The sequence below is a fragment of the Ictidomys tridecemlineatus genome, chromosome 2, assembly GCF_052094955.1.
Source record: "Ictidomys tridecemlineatus isolate mIctTri1 chromosome 2, mIctTri1.hap1, whole genome shotgun sequence".
Classification (NCBI taxonomy): domain Eukaryota; kingdom Metazoa; phylum Chordata; class Mammalia; order Rodentia; family Sciuridae; genus Ictidomys; species Ictidomys tridecemlineatus.
Genome location: NC_135478.1, coordinates 206,829,187 through 206,845,953, shown reverse-complemented (window position 1 = coordinate 206,845,953; position 16,767 = coordinate 206,829,187).

The window sequence follows — 16,767 nt, the reverse complement described above, 5'->3', positions numbered from 1 at the left end:
CAGAGAGGAGGAGCGCGAGCTTCGGCGTCCCGGGGGCCGCGGCTGGGGAAGCTGGGACCCCCTACCCCGCCGCCCCGAGCCACAGCTGGGCGCAAGTCGTGGCCCAGAGCTGCAGTAAGAGGCCTAACGGACACCTTGATTGGTCTGAGGATCGTTCGACTTGATCATTGGCAGAAGAGGACTTTTCTTCTGGTTTAGGGTGGGATATGCTGAGATGCCTGAAGTCAGCGAGAGCTTCCTTTCCAACCTGCTCAATACCTCAGCCCCGCCAGTCTTTTAGGCTTTTGATTAGAGCTTAGTTTATCCTGTCCCATGGAGAGAAACTTGGGGTTGGACTTCCCGCTTCTCCAAATCCATCTTGGGACCTGTGTGCCAGGTCACCTCAGAGTCACTCACACCAACTGCCCCAGATACCTTTACCTGTGTGGGCAGGTGTCTGGAACCCCAAAGTGCCTTGTGATGTTTAAAGTGTGATTTCCACCCTGACGTTTCCTTGGTTATGTCTAAAGGACCATCCACCTTGGATGGCTCTTGCTGTTCATCTGACAGAGGCAGATTCTGCAGCTACCTTTCCCACTCTGCTCTTTCTGCTTTCCTCGCTCCTTCATACACTTTGTTTTCAACCACCACACCGATTTCACCCTGCGCAGTTTACACCCACAACCAAGGGTCCAGCCTGGAGAACCGGCTTGCCTTGAGCAACTTTTTCCGTGTTACTGATCGGGCAGCTTACTAGGGAGGTTTTTTCTTACCTCTGGAAGCCTAGCTCGTAGCCTAGCCGAAGTGGACTATTTCTGTTACCTTTGATCGTTTAAGACCAAAGTAACTATTACACTTAAGCTAACATCTTTAATTGGTACCCACATCACCGAGGGAGGAGCAATTTAATTCAATTTAGAAAGTCTTTCTGAAATCCTAGTATGTGTGTAGCATGGTTACATCCTTGAAGAACTTGAGAATTTGCATTTTATTATGGAGACAAAGCTTACCCTCAAGAAACATACACAGAATCAAGGACAAAGAGGCAAAACCTTCTCCTCCAGGGCAAAGACCTTCTTTTACTCTCTTTGTATCCACAAAACATCTAGCTCAATTCAGTATACCTATTAATCACTCAATTAGCTGCCAAAATGGGAGTATGTTATAGGAACTTAGAGCAGATAGATGAGTGGGTAGAAATGAAGGAGATATAGGGTTTGAACCCAGGATTGAAGTATAACTAAGAGGAGGAGATCTGGACCTTATGGGTGGGGGGAACTCTGACCACAGATCAGACCATAGCTGGCCTGGCCATCAGAACATAGCTAGCCTGGCCATCAGGACATAGTAGTGGATAAGATAAGTAGGAGAAGTTATCGGTAAGAAGCCTCACATGATACAAAGAGATATTAAAGCCTAATTCTATTGGCAACAAAGAAGCAGTGAAAATTTTTTGATCAAGGGAGTGAAATTAATCATGCATAACTAATAAGGTGATGTGAGGATGGTATGAAGGACAAGATACTGAAGGCAAGAGAAATTTTGAGGGAAATCACTAGTGATTTATGAAAGATATGGAAATAAACTGTGTCATTAGGGCATAATATTCCTACTGGAAAAATAATTTAAAACATTATGACCTACTTCAGTTACTTTTTTCTGTAATAGAAACAAAATGGCTGTCATAATATGTCCACGTCTGCACCAGCTGTCTTGCAACCTGAAATCACACTAATGCTTTACTTTATGAACGTTCTCTGCTTATTTTCTTTCTAGTTGTTACTGTGGCAGCTTTGAGGCCCTGTGCCATTTTCTTATAGAGTATTCAATATTCCATTTATTATGGAGGAAAATACACATGTACTCAGGCAGCCCCTTATCTCTGCCTAAAAACATCAGCAGGTACTTTTTCAAGTAGGAAGCCTCTACCATTCCTTGCCTGGGATTTCTTGGGAAGTATGAGGAAAATTCACATAGTTGTGATATAGCATGCTTCTTTACATTGGAGACAGAAGAGAGGAATTGAGAAGATCCTAAGATGTTTCTTCCAGCCAAAGTGGTCTTCCCTTCAGGGGGAGGGAAAAGATATTCTAATCTCTCAGTTATACCTGCACACACACAAACGTGTGTGTGTGTGTGTGTGTGTGTGTGTGTGTGTGTACACGTGCACATGGACATGTGGTCCTATTCACTGAGCTTTAGTGTTCCTCTTTGGGAATTCTGCTGGTGCAGCAACAGGGAGGCAGGAAGGCAGACTGATAAATGCTTAAAGCACTGTCCACACCTGCTGGGCCACATTCCCATTAGTAGCAGATGCACCTGTGTCAGGAATCCTGTCAAAAAGTAGTTTGGGAGAAGGAGAATGTTCAGTAAGGACTGTAGAAAGGAGAATTTCCAGGTGGCCCCTGAGTGGCATTCAGGATCCTTGACAAAGCTTGCTCACAAGCTCATTCAGATACACCAAGACTGCCAATGTCTGTTAGAGACTTCTCAGTGTGACCTGGCACATTCCTGGTCTACAACCTGGTGGTAGCTTGCAAAGTGTTTCTCTCCTGAGCCAGAGCCACCACCACCCCCGCACAGTGCCTCAAGAGTTTTAACCTTATCTGCATGTCATAACACAGTCCTTTGTCAGTACCATGAGAAGCTGTCCTATGTTGACAAAGCAGTACAGTACTTGATTTGCTACAAGTAGTTTCTTGATTTCTGAGTCATTCTCATCAAATATCTTGGCATTTTGAGGTCACACATTCATTATTGACTCTTTGTTATTTGCCTGTGGGTTCTCCCTTCAAAGAGTATTGACATGAAAATATCTATGGGATATCTATGGGTATCCTTGAGACCTTAGTGTCTTCTTATGTTTCAGTTGTCACACTCACCAGAATCTGGAGCATAATTATTGCAGGGCTCCAGTTATTTCCTTTTCCAGTGTCTCATATTTTGCAACTAAGAACACTAAGTCAAAAGGAAAGGGGAAAATGGGAAAGGGACTAGATTAATAGCCCAGAGGGGTCACATGGTAGATTTGGAGCTACAGCTCTGAGTCAGTGCTTAACAGTCAAGCACCGCTCAGTAACTCATTCTGAGCCTCTTTTTCTTCCTTTCCCCAAAATGGGAAATTACCATCTGTATTCCTAGGCACCTACAAATTAAGACACTTACTTAATTTACAACTGTAAAGAATTAAATACTTCAAAATAAATCTACTATGAAAAGCAGAAGACTTGTACCCTGAAAACTACAAAATATTACTGAAATAAATTAAAGGAAACCTAAATCAATGAAAAGACATAAAAGATAGGAAGACTTAACATTGTTAAGATGCTAGTGCTACACAAATTGAACCACAGATTCCATATCATCCCTATAAAAATTCCAAAAGCTTCTTTTATAGAAATTAAAAAAGTTAATTCTCAAACTAATGCAGAATTATAAGGGGCCACCAATAGCCAAAACAATCTTGAAAAGGAGAATAAAATTGTAGGACTACAATTTCAAAATGTACTATAAAGCTAGAGTAATTAAAATACTATGGTACCAGCTGGGCACAGTGGCACACACCTGTAATTCCTGTGCTTCAGGAGGCTAAAGCAAGAGGATCTCAAGTTCAAGGACAGCCTGGGCAAGTTAGTGAGACACTGTCTCAAAATAAAAAGAGCTGGGGGTATAGCTCAGTGGTAGAGGACTTCTGGCTTCAATCCACAGTACCACCAAGAAGAAAAAAGAAAAACAAACAAAATCACCTGGTACCATCATGAGGAAAATACACAGGACAACAGAACGGAACAGCAAGTCTAGAAATGAACCCCCACATATATGGCCAATAGGTTTTCAATAAAGGTGCCAAATACAACTTAATACAACTTCTTTCAACAAATAATTCTGGGAAAACCGAATGTCCACATGCAAAAGAACAAAGTTGGAACCTTGTTTTACATGATGTTCTGATTTGAATGTGGCTTTTCCCTGCCAACTTATGTTGAGGCTTAATTCCTCAGTGTAACAGTATAGAGATGGTGGGATCCTAAGAGGTATTTGGGGTCATAAGGGGGGAACCCCTGTGAATAGATTAATGTTTTTCTTAAGAGATTGGGTTAGTTTTCTGAGACTGGATTTGGTCTCACAGGACTGGACTGAACAGGTTGCTAAACGTTGGAGTTGTAGCTCAGAGGTAGCGTGCTTGCCTAACATGTGTGAGGCACCACATAAAAATAAATAAACAAAATAAAGGTATTATGTCCATCTACAACTAAAAGAAATTTTTAAAAGTTTTTTCAGTACTAGGGATTAAATGTAGTGCCTCATGCATACTAAAGAAAGCACTGTACATTCCCAACCCTTTAAAAACTTTTTTGTTTTGTTTTGTTTTTAAATTTGGAGACAGAGTCTTGCTAAGTAGCCCAAGCTGGTCTTGAACTTGCAATCCTTCTGCCCCTGCCTCCTGAATAGGTATGCACCACTGTGCCCCACTTCAGCAGGTTGTTATATAGCCAGTTCAGTTTGGTTTCTTCATTGAGCTCAATTGATTCCTCTAATCATGTGACCTCTCCACCTCCATCTAGTACATTCTTCAACCATTTGATGCCAGACACCATGTTATGATGCAGTGTGAAGCACCTGCCCAATTTTGGACAGAACTGTGAGCCAAAATAAGCCTCTCATCTAGGCGTGGTGGTGCACACCTGTAATTCCAGCAGCTTGGGAGGCTGAGGTAGGAGGATGGCAAGTTCAAAGCCAGCCTCACAAAATTGAGGCACTAAGCAACTCAGTGAGACCCTGTTTCTAAATAAAATACAAAATAGGGCCGGGGATGTGGCTCAGTGGCTGAATGCCCTGAGTTCAATCCCTGGTAGCCCCCCAAAAAATAAAAAATAAAATAAAAATATAAGCCTCTTTTCTTTATAACTTACCCAGCCTGGAGTATTTTCATAGCGACTCAAAACAAACGAACACACATGATATACACAAATTAACTCAAAATGGATTAAAGACCTAAATTTAAGAGTTAAAACTATAAAGAAAGCTCTTTTAAAAATTGGGGAAAATCTGCTTGACATTGGATTTGTCAATGATTTCATGGATATGATATCAAAATTATAGGCAGTCAAAAGAAAAATAGATTGAATTTTGTCAAAATAAAGAATATTTAGGGCTGGGGATGTAGCTTAGAAGGAGAGTGTTTGCTCATTGTGCTCATGGTCCTGGATTCAATCCCCAGGACACCTACCCCTGCAAACAAAAAAAGAAAGAAAAATTAATGAAAATTTTATATATGATATTGTATGGACTACAAGAAATACGAAGAAATACAACAAGAAAATATGATGTTTAGTTAGAAATAAGATAGACACAAAAAGCACCTAGAATCAGAAAATCCATATAGATAGAAGCAGAATATAGATTTCAAGAATTGGGAGCAGGGAGACAGAAAAAGGAATTATTGTTTATTGGGTACAGAAGTTTTTTTTTAAATGCCACTGGGTTGTAAACTTACAACCAGTTGAAACAATAAATTCTACATATATTGTCACCACAACTGAAAGGAAAAAAAATAGTAAAGATATTACTACTTGGCTATACAAAGTCTAATGAGCTAATGCTCGTAATATGAAGTAACATGAAAAATCTTGGTCCTTAAGTGCTTGTCACTCATATCCCCTTTCTTTCATGTCTTTCATCCTTCTTCTGGTGCCATCTCAGTGGTTCCTGAAAGTCTAGCTAATCACCAACATTCTAGAAATGTGCCTGGTTGGGGAAAGAGTAATCTTAACCCATCCCAGTCTGTGACAACACACTTTGATATTGGGTTTCAAGACTTTTCTGGGTAGTGACAATTCTTTTTTTATAATGAAGTTCTCAGGTGGGGGATACAGCTCAGTGGTAGAGCACTTGCCTAGCATGCAAGTCCCTGAATTTGATTATTTGAACTGCCCAAAACCAAACCAAAACACACACACACACACACTCCTCCCCTGTGGCCCCCCTTCTCAGCATCCAGATGCACAAGCCAAAAATCTTGGCATCATCCTTGACTTCTCTTTCTCTAACATCCTACACCCAATCATCAGCAAATCCTAATAGACTCACTTTAGGATATGCTTGAATTCTAACTGATCCTCCTCCCCTCCAAAGATGCCACAATCATCTGAGCTATTATCATCTGGCACCTGAGTCACAGATTACTGGGCGTGGTGGTGCATACCTGTAATCCCCAGTGACTTGGGAGACTAAGGCAAAACTGTCTTTAAAAAAAAAAAAAAAAAAAAGAGCTGGGAATGTAGTGGCTCAATCCCCAGGACCAGAAAGAGAAAATATGTCAGGTCATATCATTCTTGTGCTCAAAACTCTCTTGTGGCATCATCTCATCACACTTGGAGTAAAGTTCCACTTTCTCACTGGAACTCCACCAAGGTGCTGCTGACCCCTGCTAACCATCTGGATCTCATTTGCTGCCACTCTTTGAGCTCACACCCTCTCACATGTGCAGTTCTTCTGGTTCTTACAAGTCCCCATCTCAAGACCTTTGCACTCATGCTTACTCTTATCTTCTCACTTCCCTGAGGGCCATTCAAACAGCCTTCCTCTAGAAGGCATTCCTTACAAATACAAATCTAACAAGTCTGGTACGTTGGCCCACAGTGATCCCAGCAATTTGGGAGGCTGAGACAGGAGGATCGAAGGTTCAAAGCCAGCCTGGGTGACTTAGCAAGACCCTGTCTCAAAATAAATTTAAAAAGGGCTAAGGATATAGCTCAGAGATAGAGCACCTGTGAGTTCCATCTATAGTCTCTCTCTCTCTCTCTCTCTCTCTCTCTCTCTCACACACACACACACACACACACACACACACACACACACACGATCTCTATGATGAAAAATGTTAAATATGGATAAAAGAAATACAAAGCAATCTAAATCCTTGGAGAGACATACTGTGTTCATGGATTGGAAGATTCAGTGTAGTAAAAAATGTAAATTTTCCCAAACTTGGTTTCCTAACCTCTCAGAATCTCAGCAAGGATCTGACAGCTACAAGGACTGTTGAACTCTGCATCTCTGGGCCTGGTTATGGAGTGGTGATGGCAGGATTTCCACAGCAGATCTAGTATGAGTCCCGCTTCTCAACCTGCCATCTGGCTTCAGCAGTCTTAGCTCCACTGGCTGGAGAATAAGTAGAATTTGCACCAATTCTCCACTGAACTGAAATGTTAATACCAGTGTTAATGGCTGTTATGGTTTAGATCCAGAATGTCCCCTGAATGTTCAGCAGCAGTGTTTGAAGGTGGGGCTTTGGGGAAATGATTGGATGATGGGGCCTGAAACCTCATCAATGGATTAAACCATTGATGGATTCATAGATAAATGAAGTATTAGGAAGTTGTGGAAACTGTAGGAGGTGGGAGCTAACTGAAGGGAGTGGGTCCTTGGAGGTGGTATTTTGGGGACTATATTCTGTCCCCAGCTCTTCTCACTCCCTGATTCTAGCTGCCATGAGGTAAATAGCTTTCTTCTACCACCTGCTCCCCACCATGATGTTCTCCCTCACTCCAGCCTAGAAAATATGGAGCCAAGTGACCATAGACTGAAAATTCTGAAACTCTGAGCCAAAATAAATCCTTTCTCCTTTAAGTTGTTTTTCTCAGGTATTTTGTCACAGAAATGAAAATCTGGCAAAACTAATATCCTTTTGTTCTGGTTGTTATTAATTGTTCCTCAAACAAATAACTGTCCCCAACAGAACCAAGATGCTCAGGAGGATGAATTATAGCTCTGGTGAGTATTTATGACAGAGACAATTTTTAGAAAAGCAGAGTCTGTAGCCAGGAAAGGGGTACACATTTGTAATACCAGCTACTGAGATAGGCGGCAGAGGCAAGAGGATTTCAAGTTCAAGGCTTAGGCAATTTAGTGAGACCTGTCTCAAAATAAAATATGAAAAATTGTGCTCTATATGTGGAATAAGAATTGTAATGCATTCTGCTGTCAATATAAATAAAAAATTATTAAAAAGTAAAATAAAATATATAAAGGTTTAGGGATGCAGCTCAGTGATAGAGTGCCCAATACTGAAAAATAAGTAAATAAATAATCCAAAAAAAAAAAAGTCGTACGAGGTGAGAAACTATTTAGATTTGTTACAAAACATCAAGGTATGTATGAGCAGGTATGTATAATATTCTTATAAACAAGTTTTCATAAGTAGCGTTCTTGATTTTAAAAAATTCCAGCAAGTTTTTCTGTAGACATTGAAAGTGCATTCTAAAATGTATATGGAAAAAGAATGGCCTTAGAATAGCTAAGGCAATTTTTAAAAAAGAATAAAGTGGGAAAAATAATTTCTCATTTTCCAATATTAAAGCTGACCATGTAGCTACAGTAATCAAGACAGTGTGGTACTCGGAGACGTCATGAAACAAAATACAGAACCCAGAAATAGCCCCACAAATATGCCCAGTTATTTAATTTTTTTAGTTGTAGATGAACACAATACACTTTATTTATTTTTATTAGTGCTGAGGATCAAACCCAGTGCCTCACATGTGGGAGGCAAGCAGTCTACCACTGACGTATAATCCCAGTATAATTGGAAAAATAAGAGACCAAAAATAGCCAAAACAATCATTAGCAAGACTAGTGAAGCAGGAGGCATCACAATACTAGACCTTAAATTACACTACAGAGCAATAGTAACAAAAACAGCATGGTATTGGCATGAAACAGACATGTAGACAAATGGTTCAGAATAGAAGACACAAAGACAAACCCTCATAAATATAATTATCTCATACTAGACAAAGGCACCAAAAACGTTCATTGGAGAAAAGATAGACTCTTCAACAAATGATGCTGGAAAAACTGTAAATCCATATGTAATAAAATGAAATTAAACCCCTATCTCTCATCCTTCACAAAACTCAGCTGAAAGTGGATCAAAGAGTTAGGTTCTAGAACAGAGCTCCTGCACCTAATAGAAGAAAAAGTAGGCCCAAATCTTTGCCATGTTGATCTAGGAAAAGACTTCCTTAACAAGATTCCTAAAGTGCAAGAAGTAAAAGCAAGAATCAATAAATGGATGGATTCAAACTAAAAAGCTTCTTCTCAGCAAAGGAAACAATCAATAACACGAAGAAGGGGTCTACAGAATGGGAGAAAATCTTTATCACATGCACCTCAAATAGAGCATTAATCTCCAGCATATAAAAAGAACTCAAAAAACTTAACACCAAAAATCAAATAACCCAATCAATAAATGGGCTAAGGAACTGAACAGACACTTCACAGAAGAAATACAATTGATAAATAAATATATGAAAAAAATGTTCAACATCCATAGTAATTAGAGAAATGCAAATCAAAACTACTCTAAGATTTTAATCTCACTCCAGTCAAAATGGCAATTATTAAGAATGCAGGCAACAATAAATGTTGGTGAGGGATGTGGGGGAAAAATGTTCACTCATACACTGCTAGTGGGACTGCAAATTGATGCAACCATTATGGAAAACAGTATGGCGATTCCTTAGAAAACTTGGAATGGAACCACCATATGACCCAGCTATCCTGCTCCTCAATTTACACCCACAGGACTTAAAATCAGCATACTACAGTGGCACAGCCACATCAATGTTTATAGAAGCTCAATTTACAATAGCCAAACTATGAAACCAACCTAGATGCCCTTCAATAGATGAGTGAATAAAGAAAATGTGCCATATATATATATATATATATATATATATATATATGCAATGAAATATTACTCTGCCCTAAAGAAGAATAAAATTATGGCATTTGCAGGTAAATGGATGGAGCTGGAGAATAACATGCTAAGTGAAATAAGCCAATCCCAAAAAACCATAGGCTGAATGTTTTCTCTGATACTCAGATGCTAATTCAAAATAAGTGGGGGTAGCAGGGCTCTGGAAAATTAGAAGTACTTTGGACTAGGCAGAAGAGAGTAAAGGGAGGGAAGGGGGAATGAAGGTAGGAAGGATAGTAGAATTAATTGGACATTATTACCCTATGTACATATATGATTACACAACCAGTATGATTCTACTTCATGTACAACCAGAAGAATGAGAAGTGATACTCCATTTATGTATAATGTGTCAAAATGCATTCTTCTGTCAAGTATAACTAATTAGAACAAATAAAAAATCTAAAAAAAGGCTGGGATTGTGGCTCAGCGGTAGAGCATTTGCCTAGCATGTGAGAGGCCCTGGGTTCGATCCTCAGCATTATATAAAAATAAATAAATGAAATAAAGATATTGTGTCCAACTACAAATGAAAAATAAATATTTTTTTAAAAATCCAAAAAAGAGGGAGGGCAATTTTTTTCAATAAATAGTGATGGGGAAAAAGAAAAAGAAACTCAACCTGAACCTCATACCTTAAATAAAAACTAACTCAAAACAAATCATGGATGTAAATGCAAATTTAAAACTATAAAAATCTTAGAAAACAACATAGGAAGAAATCATCAAAACTTATACTAGTCAGAGATTCTTAGACATGACACCAAAAGCACCAAATAGAAGAGAGAATATTGATGTATTGATGTGTTGGACAACATCAGAATTAAAAAAACTTTTGCTCTGAAAAATAATGAAAGGAGAGCTGGTTTTGTAGACCAGTGGTAGAGCAGTTGCTAGCATGTGTGAGGACTTGGGTCTAATCTCCATACCCCCCCACCCCTACACAAATTAATTTTAAAAAAGATAAATAGTATATTGGGAGAAGATATTTGCAAATTGTATGTTCAAAAAAGGCTTTGTATTTGGTGTGTGTGTGTGTGTGTGTGTGTGTGTGTGTGTCTGTATCTCGCAAGACAGCATTAAAAAAACCAAACAATGCAATTAGAAAATGGGCAAAAGACAAGCACAGACATCTCATCAAAGAGAATAGTGTGTGCCTATAGTCCCAGCTACTTGGGAGGCTCAGGTGGGAGAATCACTTGAGCCTATGAGTTTGAGACCAGCCTGGGCAATAAAGTGAGGTCCCATCTTTAAAAGGGAAAGAAAGAAAGTCAGGAAGGAAGAAGAAAAAAAGGAAAAGGAGAATATATAAATGTCAAATAAACACATAAGAAGATATCCTATGCAGTTAACCATTAAAGAAATGCAAATAAAGCCACAATGAGATAACACCATATACTTATTAAAATGGCTAAAATTGGGTTGAGGGTATAGCTCAGTGGTAAAGTGCGTGCTTAGCATGCATATGCCCTGGCTTGGATCTCCAGCAAAACACACACACACGCACACACACACACACACATACACGTTAGTGATGAATCCCAAATGCTGGCAAGGCTGCAGAGAAACTGGATCACTCAAGCCTTGCTGCGGAACATAAAATGATGCAGCCACTCTGGAAAAGAGTTTGTCAGTTTCTGGAAAAAAAAATCACAAAAAAACAAACATACATACGCTTACCATATGACCCAGCAATCACACTCCTGGGCATTTATCCAAGAGAAATGAAGATTTATTTTCACGCAGGAACTTGTACACAAATGTTCATAGTAGTTTTATTTGTAATAGCTCCAAACTGGAAACTAACCAAATATCCTTTAATGGGTGAGTGGTTAAACAAACTATGGCTCATCCATATCATGGAATACTACTCAGAGATAAAAAGGTACTCACTATTGATACACGTAACAACTTGGATGAATCTCAAAGGAATTATGCTAGACTGAAAAAAAAAAAAAAGCTTGGTAAAAAAGGGATACCTACTTCATGATTCCATCTCTGTAATATTCGTGAAATAACATAATTATAGAGATGAAGAACAGATTAGTGGTTGCCGGAGGTTAGTGATGGCGGCGAGGGGTGGGTGTGGTCATAGAGTGGTAACACCAGTGTATCTTGTGATAATGGCACTGTTGAGTTTTTTGATTATTGTTTTTTGTGGGATTTTTTTTGTAGTGCTGGGGATCGAATCCAGGGCCTCGTGCATGCTAGGCAAGTGCTCTCCCACTGAGCTACATCTCCAACCTGAGTATATATTTTTTAAACAGTTGTATGGAGATATAATTTACTTACACAGTTGAGTACCTTGATTGTAGTGGGTAATTATGCAAGCATTCCCACGTGAAAAAATTACATAAAGCCATGCACTCATATGCAAATAAATGCATGTATAATTGGTAAAATATGAATAAGCTCTGTGTATTTTACCCAGGTGAATTCCTTGATTTTGGTCTTTGTACTATAATTGTATAAGATGCTATCAATAGGAGAGAATAGGGAAAGGTTTGTGGGACCTTTTCTGGGTATTTCTTTGCAGCCCCCCTGTAAGTCTATAGTAATTTCAAAATAAAAAATGGCCAGGCACAGTGGCACACACCTGGAATCCCAGTGGCTCAAGAGGCTGAGGTGGACGGATCACGATTTCAAAGCCAGCCTCTGCAAAAGTGAGGTACTAAGCAACTCAGTAAGACCCTGTCTCTAAATAAAATACAAAATAGGGCTGGGGATGTGGCTCAGTGGTTGAGTGTCCCTGAATTCAATCTCTGGTACTAAGTAATAATAATAATAATAATAATAATAATAATAATTTTCTTTTAAAAAAAAGCATTTTTAGGAAATGCCTCATTCAGAATAACACTCCATACTCTTTTGGCTTTTTGTTCATAGCCTACATCTCTAGCTGACTTTATAGTACACATAATGTATCCGACATAGCATAGTTGTATAAATCTGTCTTCTCTAGGCAGTGTGAACTTGGGAGGGCAGGAACTTGGTATATTCTCTCTCAGTGTAAAAATGTCACCTGACACATTGCATTTGTTGAGAGAATGCAAAGGTTTACTTTGTTTCCTGTAGGTGTCTGTTTCATTTAAACTTTACAGACGCTGATAGAAACAAAAACCTTTATCAAGATATCTACCCCATCCCAGCAACTTGGGAGGCTGAGGCAGGAGGATAGAAAGTTTGAAGCCAGCCTCAGCTATTAGCAAGGCCTCAGCAACTCAGTGATACCCTGTCTCAAAATACAAAACAAAAAGGGCTGAGGATATGGCTCAGTGGTAAAGTGCCCCTAGGTTAAATCCCCAGTATCCCCCCTCCCCCCAAAAAAATCTATCCCAGACTCTCAGTTCAGAAGAGATCTAAATTTCTTTTAAAATTGCCCCCCCCTTTTTTTGGCAATTACATTTCAGTAAATGCAATTCTTTGTTGGGGAATACATGTTTCATCCCATTAGTTCACTCCTCCCTGGCTGCCACTGGGTCTTTCGGGAGTATGTCTTCATTTAGTGTCTTTCCGGGATGGTTAAAACTTCAGCTCTGAGAAGGCAGCTAAATAAAGTTCCTTGAATCTAACAGAGTTGACCCTGTGTTCCTCAAAAAGAACTTCAGCAGGCCAAGGCTTCAGCATGAGTTGTTCCAATGAAGTGACGCAATTTTGAAGGAAAAGAAACAAAGACCATTAAATTTGCAGCCCTCTATCTTACTATGAATGGTCATGATATATTTTATTGTACATTTGTGGCTGACAAAATAATGAGTTTGAAAGATTTCTACATCCTAATCCTCAGAACCTGAGATCATGTTACTTCAAATGATAAAAGGGACTTTGCAGATAGACGTGATTAAATTATGAAACTTGAAACATGGTGCACATACCTGTAATCCCAGCAATTTGGGAAACTGAGGCAGGAGGATAGCAAGTTTCAGGCCAGCCTGAGCAACATAGTGAGACCCTGCCTTAAATAAATAAATAAGTAACTGGGGGTATATCTCACTCCTGGGCTCAATACCCAGTACCAAATAAACCAACCAAACATTGAACCTAGTGGGGCTATAATCCCACTAACTCAGGAGGCTGAGGCAGGAGGATTGAAAATTCAAGGTCAACCTTGGTAACTTAGGGCACCCGTGCCCGTGTCTCAAATTTTTTTTTTTAATATTTATTTTTTAGTTTTCAGCAGACACAACATCTTTCTTTGTATGTGGTGCTGAGGATGGAACGAAGCACCATGCGCATGCCAGGGGAGCGAGTTACCCCTTGAGCCACATCCCCAGGCCCCGGGTCTCAAATTTTTAAAAAAGAGCTGGGGATGTAACTCAGAGATAGAGCATTTCTGCTTTCAATCCCTAGTGCTGCAAAACCACCACCACCACCATTACCTTGAGGTGGGGAAAGTGGCCTAGTTATACAGATGGCCCCAGTGTAACCACATGAGTCCTAAACAGTGGGAAAACCTTTCCTAGCTGCAGAGAACCAGGAAGATGGTATTGTGAGAAGGACTTGGCCCGCCACTGCTGACTTCAAATATGGAGGAAGGGGACCACCAACGAAGGAATGCAGGTAACCTCAAGAAATTTGAAACACAAGGCAACAGATTCTCTCCTGCAACCCCCAGAAAGAAATGCAGCCCTGTCAACACCTCGATTTTTACCCAGTAAGACCCTTATCAGACTTCTGACTTCTAGAACTGTATATTTGGTTGTCTTATGCAACCAAATCTTTTATAGCATCAACAGAAAACAAATGCAGCATATTACTCTGATTCTGGCTTTTCTACTATCTTTGCTTATAAGTAAAAGAAACCAAGTTGAGCCTCTTTAGGCAAACAAAACAGGCTTACTGTGTGAGCACACGGGGTATCTTAGGGAGGCCATGGCAGGAAAGCACTGGAACAGCAGAAAAGGTTCAGGACCACATAGGAAAACTGCTTCCTGGAGGATTCTTCCTCTGTCTCTTTGAATCCCACCTCCCTACCTCACCTCCACTGTTTCATTCTTCTCTTTCTGTAAATTGGTCTTTTTTGCTATTCATGAAGTCAAAGAGGGCTGAACTTCAGTTTCCTATGGTGAATAAAATCTTATTTTCAATTCCAAAGTCCCAGGGAAGGAACTTGGGCACAATAGGCTACATGCCTGTTATGGGTTGAATTGTGTTCTCCCTAAAAAGACAAAAAAAAAACAAAAAAAAAAAACCAAAAAACAAAACCCTAACACCCCCCACCAACTCAGAATGTAACCTTATTTGGAGATAGTGTTGCTGCAGATGTAATCAGATATGATGAAGACATACTGGAGTAGGGTGGGCTTTTATCCCAATGACAGGGGCCCATATAAGAAGAGAAAGATCGCATATGAACGTGAAGAGAGTTCACAGTTACACTGCCACCATCCAAGGAATGCCTAAGGCCACCAGAACCTGCATAAGGCAAAGGAGGATGCTTCCTTTGAGGCTTCAGAGGGAGCATGACCTGCCAACACCTTGATTTCAGACTTCTGGTCTCCAAAACTGGGAGGCAATATGTTTCTGTTTTAAGCCACCTGGTTTATGGAACTTTGTTATGGCAGCCTTAGGAAACAAATACAGTGCCCTAGCCTGAACCAATTAGTCTTAGGGGACCAGATTTTATTGAACAAATGTGACTCTTTGCCATTCACCCCTATGGCTTGGAGGTTGGGGGACTTATTTCTAAAGAAGAATCATTGTGAGTTGGGTGGGATAATCCAGAAAGCTGTCCACTCCATCTCCTTAGAGCTATGACAGTGTGATTTTTATTTTCAAAGCTACAATCCATTTGCCTAATAATTTTTATTGGTGATCGCCCTTGGTCACTGTTTCTTTCTATTAATTAGAAAGTAGACACAGATGTTCAATAATATTTCTGGAATTTTTATGCTCATTTATTTATCTGATTGATTTATCAATTTCCTGGCATGGAGTGAGAAGACTCTGGAGGTTTAATTTCTCATCTGGGTTCTAGAACATTGTTAATCCTTACTTTATGCCCTCCATGAAGTGCTTTATCTATGGCAGTTTGGAATATCTAATTACCATGAACTTATTTCCTTTTTGTGTGTGTGGGGGGTGGGTAACCAGGGATAGAACTCAGGGGCAGTCAGCCAATGAGCCACATCCCCATCCTGTTTTGTGTCTTATTTAGAAACAGGGTCTCACTGAGTTGCTTAGGGCCTCACTTTTTCTGAGGCTGGCTTGGAACTCTCCATCCTCTTGCCTCAGCCTCTGGGATTATAGGTGTGTGCCACCAGGATCACCATGAAGGATTGGAGGTATTTATACAATGTTCCTGATCTTTTTAGAGTGAAAGACCAGGAAAATTCTTCTGGTAGAAGAAGCTGTGTTGTCCCCTTTTTGAAACGGGTCCCTGGCCCAGTTAATACATCTGATTTTCAGGATAAGGATGAGTCAGAAAATAATAAGGCTACATATTAAACTTCATAGTGAACATGTGCCTGGCAGATAGCAAGCAGTCAATACGTGTCAGGTAATTATTAGCGACATGGCCAATAAACATCTCCCTCCCTCTTGCCACAATTCAACGTTCCTTATTCCCAAGGTCCTTCGTTTTAAGCCTGAAAATGGGAAGGGGAAAATAATAGGCTAAATAATGGCTACTCTAAAAATGTCCATGTCCTGATCCCCAGAAACTATGTATATCTTACATGGTTAAAAAAAGGATTTTGTAGATGTGGCTAAATTAAGGATCGTAACATGGGAAGATCACCCTGAATAACCCAGGTGGGCCTGTAATAATCATGAGGGTCATATAAGAATGTGGTGGGAGAGTCAGAGGGAAAGGAGATATGACAAAAGAAGCTGGAGTGGTGTGTTCAGAAGATGGAGAAAGGGGTCACACCAACGAAGGCTAATCGTCTCTGGAAGCTGGAAAAATGGATTCTCTCCTGGAACCTCCAAAAGGAGAGCACCCTAATCATACCTTGATTTTTAGCTCAGTGAGACCTGTTTTGGACTGCTGACAGTAAGACAACAAACATATGTAGTTTTAAGTG